We start from the raw sequence: 15642 nt of genomic DNA, 5'->3' as shown, positions 1-15642 counted from the left end.
ATTTTAACTTCAGTTATCTTTTGAGTCTGAAGACTGAATGACTTCTTACAGTGATCAACACAAAGATTATCCCGTAGTCTTTGGTTGAATTTATGTCTTGACTTCAGTACCATCGAACAGCAATACTTTGCAAAGTCAACTTGTAACCATTTGTATTGTTCTTTGCCAAACATTACATAAAATAAAACATAACCTTTCTTCTACCATACTGTAATACTATTGTGAGAAAAAAAATGATTTCCTACCATTCTAGTTTATTTTCTGTCAACATTCTCTCCATACTAAAAAGGTTGATTTCAGCTTATAGATAAAATGTTTTTCTCCAAACTTATTTATGATAATAACAACAAATATTTTTCTAGGGCTTAGTATATCCCAGGCAATATTATAAACATTCTAAACACCTTCCGCCCTTAACTCATTGAATCCTCACAATAATCTTATGGGTACTATTAATTGTGCCCACTTCATAGGTAAGGAGATTGAGGCCTAAAGTATTTTGCTTACGGTCACAAATGATTGGGCCAATGTTTGAACCAATCACTTTTCTGAAATTTTGCCTTTAAGTATTTCATATTTTGCCTTGCTGTTAGATTTTTAGTTCTTTGTTCTGAATTTGGAATGCATATAACCATACAAGCAAATACAACTTTTTACTTTTTAACTTGTAATATTATGGCTGACCTAGAGCAGTGACATTTTTAGCCCAAGACCTAGATACAGAAAACAGGAGATCATGTGTAAAGAAAATAGAATAAAGGTCCTTTTTTCTTATGCAGGGCCAGCCCAAGACACAATTTTGTAATAGGTTGAAGTGTATCTTTGGCATCTTTTCACCTTTCTCTCCCTCTCTCAATTTTTGGCACTCCTTCTTTCACTTTCATCTATTTTTTGCTCCACTTTGATTAGCTGTAGCCTGTCTAATGCCTGAGAGTGGCCCATACTTCAGACAGTTGCACCTCAAGTACAGTGAGATGGGAAGCAATCTTCTCTACCTCTGACCCTTGAATTTCTCCTTTCAGATTCCAGCCTGAGAAACTGTACTGAAATGCTATTGTTGCATAAAGATATTAATCACAGCAGCTTTCTTTTCAATAATAAAATATTGAAAACTACCTAAATATACAACATTGGAAGAATGTTTAAGTAAATTGTGCATTATACAATACAATGCAGCATTATGCAGCCATTAAAAACTATGTTTACGAAGACTTTTCAATGACAGGGAATAATGCATAAGTTTAAATGCTAAGGAGAAAATTCAAGTTGAAAATAGTATAATGTCAACTCTGGAAAAATTCGTATAAAACAAGGAAAGAAAAAGCTCCAAATATTAAATGAATGCAGATTGGATATAAAGTGATTATTTATAGTTTCTTCTGTTTTCCAGAAAAAAAAAGCGCTTATTTTTCTTAATAAAAACCTTCAATCACAATAAATTACAATTTTTTCTTAATCTTCCTAGATACATTGTCACTTTCAAAAATGAGACCTGACAATCCTAATATCTTTAATTAATTAGTAGGATTCTAGGCAGCAGAAGAAAATACAGAAAAAGACTGAGGACGTGTAAAGGGAATGTATTTGAAGTATGTAATTTGAAATACAACAACTGGAATTGAATTCTCAGATCACTATGCTTTTCTTGCTTTACACAAATTTCATCCTTTTTAATTAATTTTTTTCTTTTTCTTTTGTACTTTCTATTTACAAGTTCATGTTTTATTTTGCTTTCTATTTTTTTTCCTCTCTGTGTTGGAAGCAAAGATAGTAGTAGTAGGAAAAGGGGACAAGATACAGGGTTTTGTATATACATCTATATATCTTCATAGATGGTGTGGTTATAAATGCCTTCCCTATATCTGATAGAATTAAGTGTTTGCAAATTAGGGATTTTTAATATTCTTTTGCAAGCAGTGTTTTAAAATCTGTTTATTTATTTTTGGAAGCCAAGCCAGTAGTTGTTTAAAATTTATGCCTCTGCATAATACATGAAGGCTACATAGATTAGCTTTCTGGGGATTACTCCTTGGCACACTTAGCTTCTCCACTTCTAAGAAGGATGATTCCATTCTCTCAGTACCACCTTCTACCAGGAGAAGCCATTTTCTTTCCTGAATATCAACCCGCAGTCACAGTAGACGAGGACACCAGTTAGTGTGATTCCAAGTAGAATTTCCCAGGAGATGAAATTCTCTCTCCTAAACATGAACTGATTATAGGAAAAGAAGAAAGAATATAATTCTTAAGATTGGGGAGCCATTTTTCTAATCCAATTTCTCATGTCCCTTAGATTAATCTCATGTGAATTGCTTCCACAGGGGACTGTGCTAGCAGAGAGGGACTATGCTGGAAAGAAAGAAGCACCATACTCCAGTGGACCATTATTATGGTTTTCATATCACATAGTCCACATATGCATATAAATGTTTTTATAGTACACACACACAAATGCAAAACTGAATGTCTTACTAATGTCAAGCATGGTCACATACACCCACACTCTAATTTTTTGTCCAAGATGGTGATCTGTAAAAGAGCAGTGAACTGTAAGAGCTGAATGATTAGAAAATAAATTCTAAAACTCAAGTACACTTAATGTGGAAGTAATTGGTAGAGACAACTAAGACCTTTAGGATTCTGATGCATCCGTCATCTGTAAGTAAACTCAGAATTCTGTTTTTGTTTTTTGTTTATTAAGAATGAGTCGCTATGTAGATCACATCTTACTACAACAAGCCACAAGTGACTATCTACATTTTTATGCTAAAATGAATGCTATTCTACTAAATGAGCATTGCCTAATATTGTGAGTCTTTTCTTGGTCACACAGTGATATTTGCTGATAGGGGATTTGACCTCTCTCATCTTTCTTAAGTTTTGTAGATGTGTCTTGTTCTCTACCTCCCTGGTTCTCAGAGGGCTTATAAAACGTGACAATATCTCTTGGAGCAATTGAAAAGATGAACCTCAGGTCACTGAAATTTGTGTATTCTAATAAATACATAAAACTGGCATAATAATTCAGAAGTGAAATTCATTGAAGGCTTTTGGGCTCCCACATGCTAGCCAAATTATTTTTTTATAGAGGTGGAGATAAAGGGTCATTCTGTTTTTATTTTATTTCCCAAAGTATAGATTAAGGCAGTATCCTAGGTCTTACACAAACACAGGAGGTGGGTAGCATTGCAGGAGAGGAGATAATAATATTTGTTGACTGCTTACTATTGGCAATAAATCTTCCAAACAATTTATTACTCTTTGCAACTCTGAGGCACTTGGCTCTCTCTGTATATTACCTTTGGAAAAGCTGAAATTTGTAAATAGTTCCAAACTCTAGGTCAGAGGGTAGGGGAGTGAAGGAAGGTTTCATTAAAGAAATGTCCCCTGGGTTAGTAATTAAAAGATGAATGTGAATTACCTGAGTAAGGGGGAGGGAACAGTGTTCTTAGTAGAGGGAACAACATTTGCAAAGAATCTTCAGTGGGAAGGAGCTTAAAAATAAGACAGATATGGCTGAAGGACAGAATGCAGGAGAGTGCTATAAAAGCTGAGGGAGGAAGCAGGCAGGGGCTAGATCAGGCAGTGCTTTGATGGCCATTTTAAGGAATTATAAGCAATGGTAAGCTATTGAGAAACTTCAATCAAGGGCTGTAACATGACCAGATGTGCTTTTTCAATACATTATTATAGTTTTTTTGTGGAGAACTATCTGTGTGGACACAGATAGACTGTCAGTTCAACCATCTGGATGAAATAGTAGTAGTTTAGATGGGTATTTGTGGTAGAGTTGGAGAGGTGAAGTTTGAGGACGAGAGGCAGAATTAATAGAATTCATTGATATAAGGAGGTAAGGAAGAGGAAGATGTTTAAGGAAGATGTTTAAGGTGACACAGAACTTTCCATGTTATAATAAAATGGGTGGGGGTGCTGTTTACAGAGATAGGGAATGCTCAAAGAGTATGTGGCTTTTATGAATTGGATCATTTTTTAAAATAAGTGCTTGATTAGGAGCATGGATCACCTATTTGTTTTTGAACATGTATTTGTCATGCCTGTGACTCATGTAAAAGAAATGCGAAGAGGCAGTTGGATATATGAATCTGGACTCTAGAAGAGAAATTTAGATTCATAAATTCAGGAATGGGTGTGGATGAGAGGTGGAGAACTGCAACAGTTATTAGCCACATTCAGGAGAATGAGCCTTCAAGGAAAAACAGAAGAATCCGATGGTTAGGAGGAAACCAGGAAGATGAATGTTTTATGGAAGGCAAGGTAATTGATGTTTAAAAACATTTTTGTTGGTTTTTGACAATGTGGAAGTTATGGGCAAGAGAATGCTTGGGGCACTCAAAGACTAGCAAGAAGTCACTGGAGGTAAGTGGGCAAGGCGATGAGATTTAAGGGTTGATTCTAGGTGTGATGAGAATGCATTAAGAGCTTTTGAGTGAAGAGGGCATATGAGCTGCTTTACATTTTCACTGGTCTACAGTGATAGACAGTGAAGGAAGCAGGGATAGGCTGGGGAGGAGACCAATCAGGAGACTGTGCATTCAACATTGAGCCAGTATTTATCTAACATCTAATACATGCCAGGCATCTGTAGTCTAGGCTAGAGAAATTGTCATTTGGACTTGGACAAGGAAGAAGTAGTCAGATTTGAGATATTTTTGAAGTCACAGCCGTTGGGATTTGGCGATGGATTGAAAATCGGGATGTGAGGAGGAGATGAATCAAGAATGATTTCAAAGTTTCTTGGCTTGGGCAATAGAGAGAATCATGGTGGGACTGAGACTGGTTGCCATAAACAAGGAACAGAAGTGAAAAGGGAGAGGAGAAAGAGTTCAGTTCTGGATTTGATAAGAAAATGGTGATTTTTGTTTATAAGATTTTTATGAGGATAAAGGAAGTAATGTCTGTAAAGGACTTTATAAAGAGCATAAACACTTAACACAGATAGTTTTTGTTATTATTGGAGTGGGCCATAGTGAAAACCAGTATTCTGATTTGTTGAATCACCTGCTGTATTTTATTCTTGGCTTTGTCACTAACATGCTGTGTCACTTTGAGCAATTTCTTTCTCAATCTCAGTCTCTTCCTCTCTGAAAGTTTCTAAAGTGAATGTCAGATATGGAATTGACTGGAAGATCTGGAAGATCCCAGTCAGCTGTAACACTTTCATGATATAAGGCTGATTAGTAGTATCTCAGTATTGTTTTTTATGTTATTGATAATGATAATTTCCTTTTATACAGAAGCCACCTTCCAAAGCAAATTTATTATATTTTAATGAACACTGTGATTGATCTCATTTCAGAGATAAAAATGGTGGAGGGCTTTAATTATATGTAAAGAAAAACAGCAAAAATGACCTCTCATCATGAAAATCCGTCACTAAGAACAGAAAAAACCTGAGAGCTGAGAAACTACAACAGTTATTCACCCTTACAACATGTATTCAGCTATTTTGAAAGTAAATCTTTGGTACCTATTGTTAGATTTTGGAAAGTTACACACAAACTTGAAGAACTGTCTAGACAAAAGCCGAGGGATTTTTGAGTTTTAATTACTTCTTTTAAAAAGTAAACTAGTCAATTAAGGAGCCATAATTTGTCTTCTATTATTAAATTAATGGAATCATACCGCAAAATATCAATGGAGACTGTGGCATTCATTTGGATGGTGCTGCTGTTTTAATTATTTATATAGTCAAATCTGTCCAAACAATCACTATCATAATGTAAGAGAAAGAAAAACTAAAAACTTACTCCATCTCTACTTTTTCTCATGTATCAGGATGTTTTTTAAGTTCATTTGCTCTTGTTGCCTCCCTGACCCAATTCCATCCCTAGATAATTGCAGCAATGTCAGCAACTATTAGTTATAATTATAGTTAATAACTATTTGTTATTCTCTGGATTTAAGTTACTAGTATTGAGAATGGTTCTGAATGACTAGGTATGAGCAGTGTGGAGGATTGGAAAGCACATTTTCTGAAGAGGTGTTGAACTGAAACACATCCTTCTGGATATTTATCTGTTTTGTTTGTAACAACTTAAAGATGTTATGTTATTAACATCTGACTTAATGTAAGTGGCACAGGCAACATTCCTAGTATGAAAATATGCACTCCAGGGAGCTTAGTATTTCCTTGAGTGATGGTAACCTGCTGTTGTAGCCAGTGACATATCTTTTAACTAGAGCTGGAAGGTACTAAGAATGACATCTTGTGGCATTCTCATGTGGAATAGTTTGAATGTTTGTCTCTGCTCAAATCTCATGTTGAATTATAATTCCCAGTGTTGGAGGTGAGGCCTTGTGAGAGGTAATTAAATTACAGGGATGAATCATGAAGAGTTCAGTACTATCCCCTTGGTACTGTCCTTGTGTTAGTGAGTTCTCCTGAGATCTAGTCTTTAAAAGTGTGTGGAGCTTTCCCCACTCTCTCACTCTTGCTTTGGTCATGGGATATACCTATACCCCTTTTGTATTCCACCATAATTGTAAGTTTCCTGAGGCCTCCCCAGAAGCTGAGCAGATGCCAGCATCATGCTTCCTCTACAGCCTGCAGAACCATAAGCCAATTAAATCCCTTTTCTTCATAAGTTACTGATTCTCAGGTATTTCTTTATAGCAATTCTCAGATATTTCTTTATAAAATGGCTGAATACATCATGGGATACTGCTGATATTGCTCTCACTTCTAATCTCTAGAAAGAAAATCTTATATTCTAGTGCATTCCATCTAAGCAGCTGGAACCCCTCTTTACGTAGGATCTCAGTGGCCCCTGTATCAAGTACTATGATTATAGTGAACAAGTACAGCTGCTCCTAGCTATACAAATGGAAGAATGAAGGGATAATGTTATACCTATAAAAAGTGCAAAATTTTAGTGCAGACTTCCTAGTAATGATTCTAATTATCTTTATTAAATGTCTGCCATTGTGTAGGCACTGGAGTGGGGGTTGATTTGGCTTCCCTTATCTATCTACTCAGGTATTTAGGTGGAAGCTGAGGTTCCTTACTAGACAGAGCATTATCACCTCTTACTCTGAAATCAGAGGGCACTGTTAGTTTTGCAATTCCTGGGATTGCTTTCTGCCCTGTTTTCTTCACTACCTGTAACTACTTCTCCAGCTCCTGCTCTGGACGGGCCTGGACTGCTCTGGGCATTCTGCCCAATAATGACTAGTTATTAGCTCATTTCCTCCAGAGACTCCACAGGGAAGACTGACCTGTGTGGCCTTATCTGTATCATAGATTTTCTTTCTTATGTCCAGCTGCAATCCCAATTTATATTAATTTGTCTCTACCTGGGATCCCAGTTGACACCCCAACACATAACATCTTGCTAATCACCTTCACATAGTCTTTTAAGAAGGTATTTTATAATTGAGAGATTTGACACTGAGAGACTTACTTGCCCAAGGTCACAGAGCTGGTGCTCAAGTATGCGTTCAGATCCACGTTGTGTTTACTGTACTGCACTGTCTCCATCCCATTGTACATCACTCATTTATAATTCCCGCTGCTTTTGTTTGAATGACTACCAAGTATTCAAGTTTCACTCACATGCCATACTCTCAGAGCAAGTAAATGATGTGTTTTTTGAATCTCACTATGTTCAGGAAGTGCTTTATTTAACCTTGCCTGGGGCTTAATGAATCCTTGCTCTGCTTCCTAGGGCTTGATGTATAATTAGCCAATATACCTGAGTATACATTTGAAAAGTTGGCCAAATACTATATCTGAAGCATGGAGTTCCACTGCACTGCAGCAGCAAATATTTACTTGCTCCCAGAGGTGTCAGCTGTTCTGAGAGAGAGGGAATTTCTACTCTGCATTCTACCCCACCTCCAACGTCAGTATTGCAATGCGAGAAGCGAATCACAATTATCTTCTCAATCCCTGAAGTATTTGTTCCAGAAGGCTTTATTTGATGCTAGAAAAAAAGATTTTCCTATAGAATCAAGGTTGTTCATGTTGGTTAAGAAGACCAATGGGGGAAGAAAGACCTGTTAGGACAATGCCAGCTCAAGAGAGAAGGTGAAATTTATTTTACCACCTTATTTGTAAATACCCCTCTGATGACCTAGAAATCTAAATCCATGCAAAACACAATCTGCAAGATTCTTACAAGTCATAACATCTTCATCCTCCCTCTCCTCTGTAGGCTTACACTATTGAGAGGAGACAACTGAAGTCTCAATTCATGTCTCACAGTTCACATGAAGAACATTCTTTCATATCATTTATTCATTGCAAACATACTGATTGCCTAAAAATAAAAGTATCTCTGATGACACACTCATAACACCCTATCTGTTATTTACTCATCTCTGTGAAACTGATGATGAGATTTCTCCCAGGTGACTGGCAGGACACGGGTCTGTTAAGGGAAAAGGAGTAAGAGGCACCCATTGTTGTGTGCTGAAAGAAGACCAGAGAAGTCATTGATGTCATCCTCCTGAGCACAGCTTTTTCCCAAGCTGACCCTGTTGACTGAGGATTGCTGAGTTATGTTGATGATGGACACTTTCCGCCCATGATGCAAAGCTGAGAACTACACATGTGGGGAACTGTAGTAAATGTCTCCACTACAACTGTGCCTCCTTCCAAGCTTAGATGACAGAATATTAATGTCTATTATCCTTACAACTTCTCTTCACCTGCGCCCCTCAGGATTTACTTTATGGTCTGTTTTATTTCCTCTTTATTACTATTAGAAACAAACAGCCAAAAGGATTAATAAAAAATGTTACTGCTTCAAAGAGTGAAAAACATGTTACTTGTTTGACTGGTGCCCATCTATACTTAAGAGTCTCTGAAGGAAGAAGGATCACGCTTAATAGATTTGATGAGCCCAATGAGCCTGACTTGCTTCTTGTTGATTTGCTTGTATATTTATTTCCATTTTGGTATCTTAGCAATCGTCTTCTTTAAGCAAACATCGAGGTTTCAGTCTGTTGGATCAGGGTATTAGCAATTCATTAGCCGAACCATTGAAGACAACGGGGCCAGACATATTCAAAAGTGTGATCCCCATTTACTATCCAGTTCTCTTGCAATTTCAAAGTTACAGGCATCCGTTGGATTTTTGCAGCACTTCTTTCATAAGAAAAGGAGTAAATACAGCCACATCTCTGGGATGTGCTTTGTGATGTTTAAGATTGGGAACATTTTCAGGCTGTCTCAATACTGGAAATTTGTTATCCACTTTTTTTCCACACATTTTCTGCCTCTTTTACTACTCTTCCAAAAGGTGGGTAAAGAGAAGTAGATGAAAAAAAATGTTGCTTAAGTTTTTTTATTGCCAGCTCTGTTTTAATTCTGGCATAGAAGGAGGTTGAAACTTATTTTCATCATTCAGTTAAGAGCTATTCTTGGCTTTCACAAATCTTAGTCCTAGTTCTGTTATTGTTTCAGATAATTTGGAATTTGTCACATTGGCTAAAAAAACAACTCCACTAAATCAGGACATTAGTTTTACATTCCACTGTGCTACATTCTAAAATAAAATGACCATTTGTGCTGGGATGATTTTAGAAAAGTGAATAAGTAATATACAGTTTTCCTGGTTTTCTCATGGGCAGCTTAGAAAAATGCCACAGCAATTCTCAAGAAATTAAATTCTGAATTTTGCATGAAGAGAAGAATTGAAGAAATCTTATTTTAACTCATACTTTCCTCAACTTGTGTCCTGTAGGTGGACTTTGTAAAAGGGGAATGAGGAAGACAAGAGGGAAGAAAAGAGATGGTGTCAATTGCTATCAACATATAATAGTTATCACATTTTTATTGAGATACAATTTATATAAATAAAATATGAGAGTTAAAATATTAAGTTCAGTAAATTTTGATAGACGTATACACTTGTGAACATAACTCCATTAAGGTACAGACAAATTCTGTCACTCTAGAAAGTTCCTCATGTACCTTCCCATTCTTCCAAAAATTCCTCATGTTCCTCACCCCTCCTTTTCCTCCACCACTCATAGAGGCACCACTGATTTCTGTCACTTCAGTTTAGTATTAGCTGTTCTTAAACTTCATATAAATGGAATCATACAGTGGGTACTGTTTTCCGCCTGGATTTATTTATTTATTTATTTATTTATTTATTTATTTATTTATTGAGATGGAGTTTCGCTCTTGTTACCCAGGCTGGAGTGCAATGGCGCAATCTCGGCTCACTGCAACCTCCGCCTCCTGGGTTCAGGCAATTCTCCTGCCTCAGCCTCCTGTATTTATTTTTTATTCAAGTTCTGGGATACATGTGCAGAATGTACAGGTTTTTTCCACAGGTATACATGTGCAACAGTGGTTTGCTGCACGCATCAACCCATGATCTATATTAGGTATTTCTCCTAATGCTATCCATCCCCAAGCCTCCCACCCTGCAACAGGCCCTGGTGTGTGGTTTTCCCCTCTCTGTGTCCATGTGTTCTCATTGTTCAACCCCCACTTATGAGTGAGAACATGTGGTGTTTGATTTTCTGTTCCTGTGTTAGTTTGCTGAGAATGATGCAATTCCATTACTGAGTATATACCCAAAGGATTATAAATCATTCTACTATAAAGACACATACACACCTATGTTTATTGCAGCACTGTTGACAATAGCAAAGACTTGGAACCAACCCAAATGCCTATCAATAATGGACTGGATAAAGAAAATATGGCACATGTACACCATGGAATACTATGCAGCCTTAAAAGAGAATGGGTTCATGTCCTTTGCAGGGTCATGGATGAAGTGCCTGGATTATTTAGCTTCATGTAATTCTTTTGAGATTTATCTGAGTTGTGTGTACAAGTAGTTTATGTCTTCCATTGTGTGAATGTGCCACACAATGGATATTTGTGTTGTTTCCAGTTTGGGAATCTTATGAATGAAGGTGCCATGAACATTCATGTACAATTTTTTATGCCAGTTTGCTTTAATGTCTCTCGAGTGAGTACTTAGCAATGGGATTGCTAGAGCATAAGCCCAGTGCATATTTAACTTTATGAGAAGTGGTCAGTTTTCCAAATTGGTTATACCATTCTTCACTACCTCTTCACCACTGAATGAGATAGATATTCTGTGTTCTAGCCAATGCTCTACTGTTATTTACCTCTTTAATATGTTAAAGAGTGTGTAGTAGTGACTCATTGTGGTTTTAAATGGCATTTCTCTGATGAATAGTGATGTTGAACAACTTTTCTTCTGCTTATTGGCCACTCACACATCTTACTTTACAAAGTATCTATGTCTTTTCACTCATTTAAAAAATTAGTTTGTCTTCTTATAGATTTCGTAGATGTTCCTTTCTTTTTATGGCTGTGATTCTCATAGGGGAATTATGAATATTCTCTCCCAGAATGTAGCTTGCCTTTTCAGTTTCTTAAAGGGTGTCTTTGAAAGAGCAGAATTTAAAAATATTGATAAACCCTATTTTATCAATGTTTTCTGTTGTCATTAGTGTTTTAGCATTCTAAGAAATCTTTGCCTATCTCAAGTTTATGATATAATCTCTTTTCTTCTAGGATCTTCAGAGTTTTAACTTAATGTATTTAGGGTTTATATAATCTATCTCAAGTAAATCTTCATGTATATTATAAGGTCAAGACTAATTTCTTTTCCATACACATATCCACTTATTCTAGTACATTTATCAAAAAGATATTTCTCTCCACATTTAATTGCATTGGTGCCTTTTACAGAAGTCAAAAATCACTTACTTGCATAAATGTGGATTTATTTATGGACTCCATATTTTGTTGTCTATTTGTCTACTTTATGCCAATACTATACCCTTAGTTAAATTTTAAAATCAGTTAGCATAAGTTCTCCAACTTTTTATTCTTTTTCACAATGTTTTAGCAATTCAAAATCCTTTATGTCCGCATAGAAATTTTAATATCAGCTTATCAATTTCATAAGAAGCTGGCTCAGAATTTGACTGGAATTGCTTTAAGTCTATAGGTTAATACAGGGCGAATTAATATATTTACAACATTTAGTTTTGCAATCCATTAGTCCATTATCTCTCTCAATTTATTTAGATCATCATTAATTTATCTCACCAATACAGCATCTAAAATGATAAATCCTTTCTAAAAGGCTTTCAATTTATTTCACCCAGATCCGTTGGAAGAATATTACCTATGGCACCTATAGCTTTACAAAATGTATTTCTTACATAAGACTTGAAAGTCAAAATTACTTTTTGACCCAAGGGCTGCAGAAGAGATGTTGTGTTAGCAGGCATGAAAACAATTAGAGGTCTTGGGTGAGTAGGTGTTATGTTAATGACTAGTAATATTTTGAAAGGAGTCTTTTTTCCCCCTGAGCAGTAGGTCTCAACAGTGGGCTTAAAATATTTAGAAGACCATGTGACAAGCAGATATGCTATTATCCAGGCTTTGTTACTGTATTTATAGAGCACAAGCAGAGTAGATTTTGCATAATTCTGAAGTGCCCTAGGATTTTTGGAAGAGTGAAGAGCATTGGTTTCATCTTAAAATCACTAGCTGCATTAGCTCCTAAGAAGAGAGTGATTATAACACTACAAGGTGACTATAATTAACAACTATTTGTTGTATGTTTTCCAATAGCTAGAAGAGTAGTTTGAATGTTGCCAACACAAATAATAAATATTTGAGGTGATGGATTGCCAGTTTTTCTGACTTTATCATTATACATAGTATACATGTATCAAAATAGCTCACTGTACCCCATAAATGTGTATAATTTTTATGTATCAATTAAAAATAATAATAAGCAAAATAAAAGTGAAGACTAAATTTAAAAATAGAGTCATCCTACCTTTGAAGCTTTGAAGCCAGGCATTGACTTCTCTTCATTAGTTATGAAAGTCCTAGATGTCATCTTTTATTAGTAGAAGGCTATTTCTTCTACACTGAAAATCTGTCTTTTAGTGTAGTCACCTTCATCAACCATCTTATCTGTATCTTCTGAATAACTTGCTGCAGCTTATATGTTAGTATTTGCTGCTTTACCTTGTGCTGTTATGTTATGGAGATGGTTTCATTTTTTACACCTCATAAACCAGTCCCTGCTAACTTCAGACTTTTCTTCTGCAGCTTTCTACTTCTCTTGGCTCTCATAGAATTGAAAAAAGTTAGGACCTTACTCTGGATTAGGGTTTGGCTTGGAAATGTTGCTGTTTTGATCTATTTATACAACTCAAACTTTCTTTTTTTCCATATCAGCAATAAGGCTGTTTCACTTTGTCATTTGTGGATTCTCTAGACACCACTTTTAATTTCCTTCATGAATGTGTCCTTTGTATTCACAGCTTGGCCCAAGAGCCTAGCTTTCAGCTTGTTTTGGCTTTTGACATTCTTTCCTCACTATGCTTAATTATTTATAGCTTTTGATTTAAAGTGAAATCTGTGTGACTCTTCCTTTCCTTTGAACACTTAGAGGTTACTGGAGGGTTATTAATTGGTTTAATTTCACTATTGTTGTGTCTCAGGGAATAGGGAGGCCTGAGGAGAGGGAGTGAGATAAGGAACAGACAGTTGGTGGAGCAGTTAGAACACACATAACATTTGTTAAGTTGACTGTCTTGCATGGGAGTGGTTTGTGGTGCCCCAAAACCATTGTAGTAGTAACAACAGATATCTCCGATCATAGATCACCATAGTAAATGTAATAATAAAATTAAGTTTGAAATACTGTGAGAATTACCAAAATGTGACAGGGAAAGATGAAGGGAGCACACGCTTTTGGAAAATGGTGCTGATAGACTTGTTCAATGCAGAGTTGCCACAAACCTTCAGGGGGTAAAAAAACATAGTATCTTTAAAGTAAAATAAAATGAGGTACACTTCTATGTTCTTTATCTTTCGTTAGACTTTCTATGTACACCATTATGTCCTTTGTGAATAAAGGCAGTTTAACTTCTTTGACAATTTTTATAGCATTGAAAAGTTTATTTTGAGTTAAAAATATGTGTTCTTGTAAATTTCTTTTCTTTTAAAAAAATTTCTTCTAAAAAAAAAAATCAGTACATGTGCAGAACATGTAAGTTTGTTACATAGGTATATGTGTGCCATGGTGGCTTGCTGCACCTATTGACCAGGCCTCTAAGTTCCCTCCCATAGGCTTCCAGCCTGCAACAGGCCTTGGTGTATGATAGTTCCCTCTTTGTGTCCATGTGTTCTCATTGTTCATGTCCCGCTTATAAGTGAGAACATGCAGTGTTTAGTTTTCTGTTCCTGTATTAGTCTGCTGAGGATGATGGCTTCCAGCTTCATCCATGTCCCTGCAAAGGACATGATCTCATTCCTTTTTATGGCTGCAAAGTATTCCATGGTGCATATTTGCCACATTTTCTTTATCCAGTCTGCCATTGATGGGCATTTGGGCTGGTTCTAAGTTTTCATATTGTAAATAGTGCTGCAGTGAACATACATGTGCATTTGTCTTTATAGTAGAATGATTCCTTTGGGTATATAACCAGGAATGGGATGCTGGGTCAAATGGTATTTCTCATTCTAGATCCTTGTTATGTCTTAAATTATTTTCTCTGTCTAGGACCTCTAGTTACAATGTTGAATAGCAGGGTTGAGGTCAGATAATATAGTAATTTTTAAAACTTTCTACATAAATAATTCTTGAGCCAGATAGCTTCATTAATTATCTAAACATTTAAGAAAAAAAGCGGCTAATGTTATGCAATTTATTTAAGAAAATAATAGAGAAAATAATACTTCTCAGCTTGTTTTGTGAGGCTAGCATTACTTGATATCAAAACCTGACAAGGACATTATTAGAAAAGAAATTATGAACCAATAACTTTATGAGCATAGACATAAAAATTCTTAATAAAGCAATAGAAAATTAAACCCAGAGAGATGAATAAAGACAAATTTAGCAAGGAATGCAAGGTTAGTTTAGTATTTGAAAATCAGTAGTGTAAGTCATATTTAACAGATAAAGGAGAAAAATCATATAATCATCTCAATAGACACTGAAAAGCATTTGAAAAAAAGGTAACACCTGTTCATGATTAAATGGGATAGAAGGGATATTTTTCATTTGATAAAGGAAATCTATAATAATCCTATAGCAAATAACACATATAATAGTGAAATATTAAAATATTTCCCTGTGGAATTTGATCTTACTTGCTAATACTTTTATTAAATGCATATGTGACATTTTATAAAATCTTGGTTGCCATTATTATATTATTATGACCTAATTTTAGTTAGGAGAAAATCACTTTTCTGGTACCCAACAATTTGTCAGTGCTGTTTAGATACAGTTTAACAGTCTGTCTGTTGCGTCCACAAGCTGGATCCACACCAGATTAGGAACACACTTCAGAGAAGAACATCTCTGTTTAGCTTCCCCCTTCATATTTGAAAACTTTATGCTGGCAGAAAAATAGAGGAAAAAAATGTTGTATCACAGAACCAAATAAAGACTCTTCATATTAACCTAAGTACTAAAGTATGACATTTGATTAGGATGCTAGATGTGAGAATGGAAATAAAAGGATACAAGAGACATTTAAAAATAGATAGTTCTGGACTGCTGAGTGTACATAGAAGATAAAGGATGCTGATAGGATAAATAAAGCATAGGAGATTTTATATTCATTGTTGTTTGCTTAAATTAGTCT

General features: G+C 35.6%; 1 protein-coding gene across 3 annotated transcripts in view; it reads left to right on the top strand.

Moving 5' to 3' along the window:
* NRG1 (neuregulin 1) overlaps positions 1–15642 on the top strand; it is a 1133076-nt gene that overhangs the window by 107766 nt on the left and 1009668 nt on the right. The window lies entirely within an intron of this gene.

The sequence above is a fragment of the Saimiri boliviensis genome, chromosome 13 (genome assembly GCF_048565385.1).
Source record: "Saimiri boliviensis isolate mSaiBol1 chromosome 13, mSaiBol1.pri, whole genome shotgun sequence".
Taxonomy (NCBI): domain Eukaryota; kingdom Metazoa; phylum Chordata; class Mammalia; order Primates; family Cebidae; genus Saimiri; species Saimiri boliviensis.
The sequence above is the reverse complement of the archived record's forward strand: the minus strand, read 5'-3'. Positions and strand labels throughout refer to the sequence as shown.